Consider the following 10285-nt stretch of genomic DNA (forward strand, 5'->3'; position numbering starts at 1 on the left):
AATCCTCCCACTCGGGGGCTTAGCTGCAGTCGAGCACCCGCCTAAGTTCCCTCACTAAGAGGCTTAACAGCAGTCCAGCACTCGCCTAAGTTTGAAAAAATCCCACCGAGTGGAGAGCAGTCCTCCCACTCGGGGGCTTAGCTGCACTCGAGCACTCGCCAAAGTTCTCTCACTAAGAGGCTTAACGGCAGTCCAACACTCGCCTAAGTTTGAAAAAATCCTACCGAGCGAAGAGCGGTCCTCCCACTCGGGGGCTTAGCTGCAGTCGAGCACTTGCCTAAGTTCTCTCACTAAGAGGCTTAATGGTAGTCCAGCACTCGCCTATGTTTGAAAAAATCCTACTGAGTGGAGAGCAGTCCGCCCACTCGAGGGCTTAGCTGCAGTCGAGCACTCGCCTAAGTTCTCTCACTAAGAGTCTTAAAGGCAGTCCAGCACTCGCCTAAGTTTGGAAAAATCCTACCGAGTGGAGAGCAATCCTCCCACTCGAGGGCTTAGCTGCAGTCCAGTACCCGCCTAAGTTTGAGACCCATCCCTATCCGCAAGGACGACGAGGTGCCGGTCGACTGCAACCTTCTTCTTCGGAGCTGCGGCACTAATACAACGCCTGCTTCATACCTATCCGCAAGGACGACTAGGTGCAGGTCGACTGCCACCTTCTCCTTCGGAGCTGCGGCACAAATACAATGTCCGCTCCATCCCTATCCGCAAGGACGAAGAGGTGCAGCAAGCAAAGTCCATCCGAAGGAAAACACAAGCACATTCGGAGATAAACCAAATTCAGATAAATACTAAAAGGTTCCAAGCAGCGAATCAAAAGTACTCGGGCACCAAGCCCGAAGGAGTTTAACGGTTACAGAAACCACTCGGCATTCCGAGGCAAATTTAAAGCGTATCCAAGTTTTATAAGATTGTTCACTCAGCCGGAGGGGGACTGGCAGGCTCCACGAATGAGTCCAGATCGATCCCATCAGCGATCCGAGTGGCTGCAGCAATGAAAGTCTCCATGAAGGACTAGAAGTCGTGCTTTTTAGTGTTAGCGACTTTGATCGCAGCCAGCTTGTCTTCACGAACCTCCTTGCAATGGACTCGCACTAGGGACAAAGCCACGTCAGCACCGCACAGGGCGGAGGATTTCTTCCATTCTTGCACTCGGTCAGGGATCTCGTCCAGTCAAGTCATCAGAGATTTTAGATAATTCTGAAGCGTCGCCTCCGGCCAAAGCGTCGAGTCGATTCGAGAGACAACCTCCTTCAGGCGTGCGAGGTAGCTTGTGGCGCTGGCGATACGGGACTCTAGTCGGAGCACGTTCATCGCAGTTTCGTCGCAGACCGAAGAAGCGATAGGGTCCAGACCCGTCTCGACCCTCCCAGTTTCTTCGTCAAAGTCTTGACAAAGTTCTGCAGCCGAAAGTCAGTTCAATCAACCGAGCAAAATCTGATGGCAAACATCAACACAGTTGGATTAAAAGAAATACCTCCCAGCACGAGATAAAGCTTCTTGGCCAGGGTCCTCGGATAAGCATCTGTGTCGTTCCTCTTGCGGATCGCAGACTCCAACTTTTCGTTTAGGGCGACCTTATCCTTCTTTAGGCTGGTCACTTCGCTGTTAGCTTCATTAAGACAAGATGTCAGTCTAGTCACCTCTCCTTCAAGCGTTCCGACTGAAGCAAGCTTCTTCTCTACGAGAGCGGTTTTGTCTTGGGCTGCTTTTTGCGCGACGGCGAGGTCCGAGTCCTTCTTGTCCAGAGCCAACTTCATTTTCTCTGCAAAAGAAATAATCGAATCAAAAAAGAGATCAAAGAGATATATTGAAATTCAGTCAACAATCAGTTACCTTCCATACCAGCGGCCTCGTCTTGAGCTTTTTTCAGATTTTGCTGAGCCAATTCCAAGTCTAAGTTGAGTTGCCTCTGCTTCTCTTCGAGTTCGGCAAACTTGGAGATAAGAGTACAAGACTTCTGCAGGAGGCAAGAGACAGGTCAATCGATAGGTTCGAAAGCAGTTCATTTCCGAATGAATAAAACCTAAAGAAGTGGACAACAAGCTGTTCAGACCCCAGTCGACTGCCAGCAGCCAACCGCGGTCTCGGGGACTACACCCAGTGGGTGCACTTGGCGTGCCCCCACCAATTCTGATCCCACTCGCACGGCCCGCCGGAGTCGAGTGCAAGGAGTAAAAAGAGAGAGAGAGAGAAAGAACAATTGTGCCGTCAAGAAAAGAAGAACTCAGACCACAGTCGACTGCCAGCAGTCGACCGCGGTCTCGGGGACTACACCCAGTGGGTGCACTTGGCGTGCCCCCACCGGTTCTGATCCCACTCGCCCAGACCGAGTGGAAGAGCGAAACTACCAAAAACGACAGCAACACCCAGTGGGTGCTCTAATTCAACGCGAACAACAGGAGATTGTGCAGAAGAAGATTTTTCGAGAACAAAAATAGTCGGAAAGTCTACTCACCTCGACGTTGGCCCGAAGAGCGGCACTAGCATCATAGGCAGCCTGACTGCTCTCGTGCACTATCTTCACCCGCTCCATCATCATATCAACCTGTCGGATGGCTTCCGCAGCCGCTTCCGACTGGTTGTCTGGGACGGGGTAGCTGGTGAAAAAATGTGCAGACGACCCAGGTGCAGCTGCTTGAGGCTCCATGGTGTGGAGTTGGATAGTTGAAGGAACCACAGGCGCGGTCGACCGTGTGGGGTGCCCACTCGGCAAGGGTGCAGTGAACGTCATAGCGGCCCTGCCCGCATCTTCAGTTTGATAGACGGGAGGCGTTGCAGTTGGTTCCTGCGGAGCCACCTTGCCAGCTGTTACCTTCTTGCTCTTCCTAGGCTTAGGAGCCACATCTTCGTCGTCGTCCGGAAGGTCAATGATGTTGGGTGGAGCTGCAAGACAGAACATTCGACCCCAAGTGAACCACTTGACCCTAAAAGGATCAAGAATCGAAATCACAAGAGTTCATACCTGGGTTAGAGGTCACCGCATCCTCCATTTCCTCGTTCCGGTACTGGTATGAAGAGTGCCCTGACGTAGCAACACTACAAAGGCCCGCATTCAGTCGGTTACACCCAGTTAATTGAATCCACATAAAGGACAAGTCATATGGTTACCCGGAGATAGTAGGAATGGTCACTTTGACCCGAGGCAAAGCTTTGGGCGGTTTGGAAGAGATGGCTTTCGGCACTTTGGATTGCTTTGGAGGCTTCTCAGTCGGCATCGGGGAAGACGTCCTGGGGCGTTTCAAGGATTGCCCGATCGGCGCAGCCACCAAGTCCGGAGCGTGTGCCGGGTCATGAGTGTGCTTGGACCTCCTCTCCCTGCGAGGAGGCAAGTCGACTTCTTCCTCATCGGTCGATTCATCGCTCTCCTCGTCCTCCTCGGCTTCCGAATGCTCCTCGCTGCTCTCGCCCCCGCTCCCTTCTTCTTCAGTGCCGGGGTCCTGCACTCCGTTGGGCATCGAGTGCATTTCAATGAGGGCCTGAAAGGATAACAATCAAAAGACATTCAGTCGACCACAAACGGGACATCACGTGGTGAATCGGAAAGATACTTGATAAAACAGAAATATACCTGCTCCGGCTGGCGCAAGTTGTCGAATGGAATCACCCTCCTGGATCCCCGAGGGTTGTCTTTGTTACCAGTGATTCCCCTCAACCAGTGCTCCAAGATATCCTCGCTGACCTCCTCTGGGTGGATCCGAGTGGTATCTTCGAGCCCAGAGTACATCCACATTGGATGATCGCGCGCCTGAAGAGGTTGGATGCGTCGACCGAGAAAGACCTCCAGCAGATCCATCCTGGTCACTCCGTCACGGACAAGCTGGATGACCCATTCGACCAGCTCCTTGACCTGCGCCTTCTCTTCTGGAACTACCTTCAGGGGAGCAGGCTTCTCCACTCGAGCCAAGGAGAAAGGAAGAAGTCTAGTCGACTGGCCAGGGGTTGGCTGATCCTTGCAGTAAAAGCAAGTCGACTGCCAGCCCCGGACCGAGGCAGGAAGGATCATCGCTAGGAAAGTACTCTTGCTCCTCATCTGGATCCCCAGACCACCGCACATCTGGATCACCCGCGTCCTCTCGTCACTCGACTTGGCCTTTTTGACTGACTGGGAACGTCAACTGAAGATGTGTTTGAAAAGCCCCCAGTGCGGTCGACAGCCCAAGAAGTTTTCGCACATGGACACGAAAGCGGCCAGATAGACTATCGTGTTCGGAGTGAAATGGTGGAGCTGAGCCCCAAAGAAGTTCAAAAAACCCCGGAAGAAAGGGTGGGGAGGCAGCGAGAATCCGCGATCTACATGGGTTGCTAGGAGGACACACTCACCCTCTCTAGGCTGCGGCTCAGTTTCGTCCCCTGGGAGCCGAGCCGACTTGTGGGGGGTCAATCCCCCCTCCACCAGGTCGTCGAGGTCGTCCTGCGTGATTGCCGAGCAGATCCAGTCGCCCTGGATCCAGCCCGCCGGCAGGCCGGACCTCGACGAGGATCCGCCCCGGCTGGTCCGCTTGCCCTTTGCCTTCGCGGTCGCCTTCTTCGCGCGTTCCAGCGCCGCCATCTTATCCTTCCCCATGGTGGGAGATCGAGCTCGAGCGGTGGTCCGGCGAGGAGGCGAAAGCGAGAGTGGCAGAGAGATCGGGAGAAAGAGAAGAGAGAATGGTGGCGTGTGGAGCAGAGGCCTGGCCCGAGACCTTTTATAAGACCTTCCGCCGAGTGGCTGACTAGTGGAACCAAGCGATCTAAACAAATCCCGCAACACTTGCGCGCGCAGTACGTGGCGAAAAAGGTGGCGTGGGGATTGGGGAGACTTACCTAATCCATCCCGGTGACCTCGTTTCCTCCCGTCTGGCGTGCTTCCCAAAATTCGAATCCTGCGAGATCCGGGGAGAGCGGAACAACCTGTCAGACTGAAGACAAACACCCTCTACATCATCATTCGGAATTCAACCATGAAAGTTCACTCGGCAACAACCAAGAATGGACCAAGGCGACTGAGAAAGAAGTCGGCGTCGCCGCCTCAACTCATTGTTTCAGGACAAGGCATATTCATAGCACAAAGAGTGGGTCAGAAGTGTTCTCAACCCCTTCCTCATTCGAACCCTGATCCATTCGGGGGCTAATGATGAAGCTATGTACCTAGGGTAGGGTCATGGACCTGTCCAGCATACCCTCCCCGAGGACATCTTTACAAAGAATCAGAAGTAGTCGAAGAGAAAATATCATTAACTCGACCATGAAGATGTGCTCACTTGACTTCCTTGAAGACACTCGACCACCTTGAAGACACTCGACCACCAGAAGACGAGAAGCCCTCCACTCTGCAATGGTCGCAACTTAAACCATAGCATTATGGGCATTTATAACACTTTATTGTAGACGTTACCAGTAATGCCCCACCTTTATGAACATTGAACCCTGTGTAACGGAGGGGAGCTGGGGTCCTGGCGCACTCTATATAAGCCACCCCCTCCTTTGGGACAGGGGTTCGCACTTTTGTAAACACACACACACACACACACACACACACACGTATAATCCAGTCGACCGCCTCAGGGCACCGAGATGTAGGGCTGTTACTTCCTCCGAGAAGGGCCTGAACTCGTAAAACTCGTGTGTACAACTACTCCATAGCTAGGATCTTGCCTCCTCATACCTACCCCCCATTCTACTGTCAGTCTTAGATCCACGACAACGGGGACGTGGGCTTGTCCTTGACCCGCTAGAGTGGGGATGTCGCACGGACGCACATGGGGGAGGGTGGCTCTTCCTTCACACGTGTGGGCAGCGGTGTCAGGACCTTCTTGAGGAGGAACTTCCACTGTCTCCACCTGTCGGTGCGGAGAACCAAGACTTCAGCATCGCCGCTAGGCTCGGGGAGGAGGAAGTACTCGAGGTTGATGACTTGGAGGGGGAGGGGATGGTGCTCGTGGAGGGAGGTGCGACTCCGTGCGTCACCGGCGCACGACTTATATAGCCACGTCCAGGCCAGGCGAAGGGGTGGTCAACCCGCTTTAATGCGACGAAGCGGCCCGAGTTGGTTTCTCGGAATGCGGCGTCCGCATTGAAGCGGCAACGTCCGAGAGGTCACGTCCTTCAACACCGCCTTCCTTTCCAGTCAAATTGCGGACCTCAATGCCGGCCATTGCCTACTCTAGTCCTGCATGAATGTGGCGTGGCAAGCAGCACGGGCATTCAATGGAAAGCGCGGGAGAGGGTGGTGGGATTCTTGGGCGGGCTGGATCAGTCAAAAGCACGCGCGCACACACACACAAACACACACACTTACTTTGTCTCCGGTTTGCGAGAAAAAAGTGAGTCTGGATCACCGAGCGAACCGATACAGGCCTGCGTTGGATGGCTTCTGGGGTCCGAACCCCACGCTCTAGACGTATGTAGATGGTTTGAGGACCGATGTTGGAGATTCCAAAAGGAGTTTCTGCACTAGTGTCGCTTTGAGTATGCGAGCGCTCAGACTTTCTTATATGCCCTATACGCAATAATAAAGTTGTTATTTATATTTCCTTATATCATGATAAATATTTGTTATTCATGCTAGAATTGTATTAACCGGAAACTTGATACATGTGTGAATACATAGACAAAACAAAGTGTCCCTAGTATGCCTCTACTTGACTAGCTCGTTAATCAAAGATGGTTAAGTTTCCTAACCATAGACATGTGTTGTCATTTGATGAATGTGATCACATCATTAGGAGAATGATGTGATGGACAAGACCCAACCGTTAGCTTGGCATAATTATCGTTTAGTTTTATTGCTATTGCTTTCTTTATGACTTATACATGTTCCTCTGACTATGAGATTATGCAACTCCCGAATTCTAGAGGAACACTTTGTGTTCTATCAAAAGTCACAACATAACTGGGTGATTATAAAGATGTTCTACAGGTGTCTCCGATGGTGTTTGTTGAGTTGGCATAGATCAAGATTAGGATTTGTCACTCCGAGTATCAGAGAGGTATCTCTGGGCCCTCTCGGTAATGCACATCATTATAAGCCTTGCAAGCAATGTGAATAATGAGTTAATTGTGGGATGATGCATTACAGAACGAGTAAAGAGATTTGCTGGTAACGATATTGAACTAGGTGTGATGATACCAATGATCGAATCTCAGGCAAGTAACATACCGATGACAAAGGGAATAACATATGTTGTTATGCGCTTTGACCGATAAAGATCTTCGTAGAATATGTAGGAACCAATATGAGCATCCAGGTTCCGCTATTGGTTATTCACCGGATATGTGTCTCGGTCATGTCTACATAGTTCTCGAACCTGTAGGGTCCGCACGCTTAACGTTCAATGACGATTTGTATTACGAGTTATGTGATTTGATGACCGAAGTTTGTTCGGATTCCCGCATGAGATCACGGACATGAAGAGGAGTCTCAAAATGGTCGAGAGGTAAAGATTCATATATTGGAAGGTTGCCTTTGGACATCGGAATGGTTCTGAGTGGTTCAGGCATTTTTTTTGGAGTACCGGGAGGTTACCGGAACCCAACGGGGGAAGTATTGGGCCTATTGGGCCTTATTGGAGGAGAGGAGAAAGGCCACGTGAGAGGGGCGCGCCCCCTTGCCCATACCAAATTGGACTAGGGGAGGGGGCGGCCCCCCTCTTTCCTTCTCCTTCTCTCTCCCTTCCCTTTTTCCCTCCCCAGTGGAAGGAAGGGAGGAAGGGGGGCCGAATCCTACTTGGACTAGGAGTCCAACTAGGACTCCCCCTTATGGAGTGCCCCCTTAGGCCGGCCACCTCCTCCCCCCCCCCCTTTATTTATAGAGGCGGGGGCACCCCAAAGGCACAACAGACATCTCTTAGCCGTGTGCGGTGCCCCTCTCCACAGTTTACCACCTCGGTCATATCATCATAGTGCTTAGGCAAAGCCCTGCGCTAGTAGCTTCATCATCACCGTCGCCACGCTGTCGTGCTGACAGAACTCTCCCTCGTCATTGCTCCCTCTTGAGCACTGCGTTGGTTTTCCCTTGAAGAGGAAAGGGTGATGCAGCAAAGTAGCGTAAGTATTTCCCTCAGTTTTTGAGAACCAAGGTATCAATCCAGTAGGAAATTACACGCAAGTCCCTCGTACCTACACAAACAAATAAGAACCTCGCAACCAACGCGATAAAGGGGTTGTCAATCCCTTCATGGTCACTTACGAGAGTGAGATCTGATAGAGATAATAATAATAAGATAAATATTTTTGGTATTTTTATGATATAGATTGAAAGTAAAAGATTGCAAAATAAACGGTAATAGAAATAGCTTGTTGACGGGAGATTAATATTATGGAGAATAGACCCGGGGGCCATAGGTTTCACTAGTGGCTTCTCTCAAGATAGCATAAGTGGGTGAACAAGTTACTGTCGAGCAATTGATCGAAAAGTGCATAATTATGAGAATATCTAGGCATGATCATGTATATAGGCATCACGTCCAAGACAAGTAGACCGAAACAATTCTCCATCTACTACTATTACTCCACACATCGGCCGCTATCCAGCATGCAGCTAGAGTATTAAGTTCATAAGAACAGAGTTACGCATTAGGCAAGATGACATGATGTAGAGGAATAAACTCAAGCAATATGATATAAACCCCATATTTTTATCCTCGATGGCAACAATAAAATACGTGCCTTGCTGCCCCTATTGTCACTGGGAAAGGACACCGCAAGATTGAACCCAAAGCTAAGCACTTCTCCCATTGCAAGAAATATTAATCTAGTAGGCCAAGCCAAACTGATAATTCGAAGAAACTTGCAAAGATAACCAATCATACGTAAAAGATTTCAGAGAAGAATTAAATATTGTTCATAGATAAACTTGATCATAAACCCACAATTCATCGGATTCGACAAACACACCGCAAAAAGAGTTACATCAAATAGATCTCCAAGAAGATCGAGGAGAACTTTGTATTGAGATCCAAAGAGAGAGAAGAAGCCATCTAGATAATAACTATGGACCCGAAGGTCTAAAGTAAACTACTCACACATCACCGGAGGGGCCATGGAGTTGATGTAGAGGCCCTCCATGATCGATTCCCCCTCCGGCGGAGCTCCGGAAAAGGCCCCAAGATGGGATCTCTTGGGTACAAAAGGTTGTGGCGGTGGAAATAGGGTCTCGTGGTGCTCCTGGATGTTTCCGGGGTATATGGATATATATATAGGAGGAAGAAGTAGGTTGGTGGAGCCACGAGGGGCCCACGAGGGTGGGGGCGCGCCCAGGGGGGCAGGCGCGCCTCCCTGCCTCATGGCCTCCTTGTTGATTTTTTGACGTCCACTCCAAGTCCCCTGGATCAAGTTTGTTCCAAAAATAACTCTCCCGAAGGTTTCATTCCGTTTGATATTCCTTTTCTGCAAAGCACTGAAATAGGCAAAAAAACATCAATTTGCACTGGGCCTTGGGTTAGTAGGTTAGTCCCAAAAATAATATAAAAGTGTATAAATAAGCCCATTAACATCCAAAACAGATAATATAATAGCACAGAACAATCAAAAATTATAGATACGTTGGAGACGTATCAAGCATCCCCAAGCTTAATTCCTGCTCGTCCTCGAGTAGGTAAATGATAAAAACAGAATTTTTGATGTGGAATGCTACCTAGCATTATTCTCAATGTAATTTTCTTTATTATGGCATGAATGTTCAGATCCAAAAGATTCAAGACAAAAGTTTAATATTGACATAAAAATAATAATACTTCAAGCATACTAACTAAGCAATCATGTCTTCTCAAAAAACATGGCAAAAGAAAGTTCATCCCTACAAAATCATATAGTTTGGTCATGCTCCATTTTCGTCACACAAGAATGCTCTCATCATGCACAACGCCGATGACAAGCCAAGCAATTGTTTCATACTTTAGTAATCTCAAACTTTTTTCAACTTTCACGCAATACATGAGCGTGAGCCAGGGATATAGCACTATGGGTGGAATAGAATAATGATATGGGGTTATGTGGAGAAGACAAAAAAAGAGAAAGTCTCACATCGTCGCGACTAATCAATGGGCTAGGGAGATGCCCATCAATTGATGTCATTGTAAAGGAGTAGGGATTGCCATGCAACGGATGAACTAGAGCTATAAATGTATGAAAGCTCAACAAAAGAAACTAAGTGGGTGTGCATCCAACTTGCTTGCTCACGAAGACCTAGGGCATTTGAGGAAGCCCATTGTTGGAATATACAAGCCAAGTTATATAATGAAAAATTCCCACCATTATATGAAAGTTGCAAAACAAGAGACTCTCTATCATAAAGACCATGGTGCTA

The sequence above is a fragment of the Triticum dicoccoides genome, chromosome 3A, assembly GCF_002162155.2.
Source record: "Triticum dicoccoides isolate Atlit2015 ecotype Zavitan chromosome 3A, WEW_v2.0, whole genome shotgun sequence".
NCBI lineage: Eukaryota > Viridiplantae > Streptophyta > Magnoliopsida > Poales > Poaceae > Triticum > Triticum dicoccoides.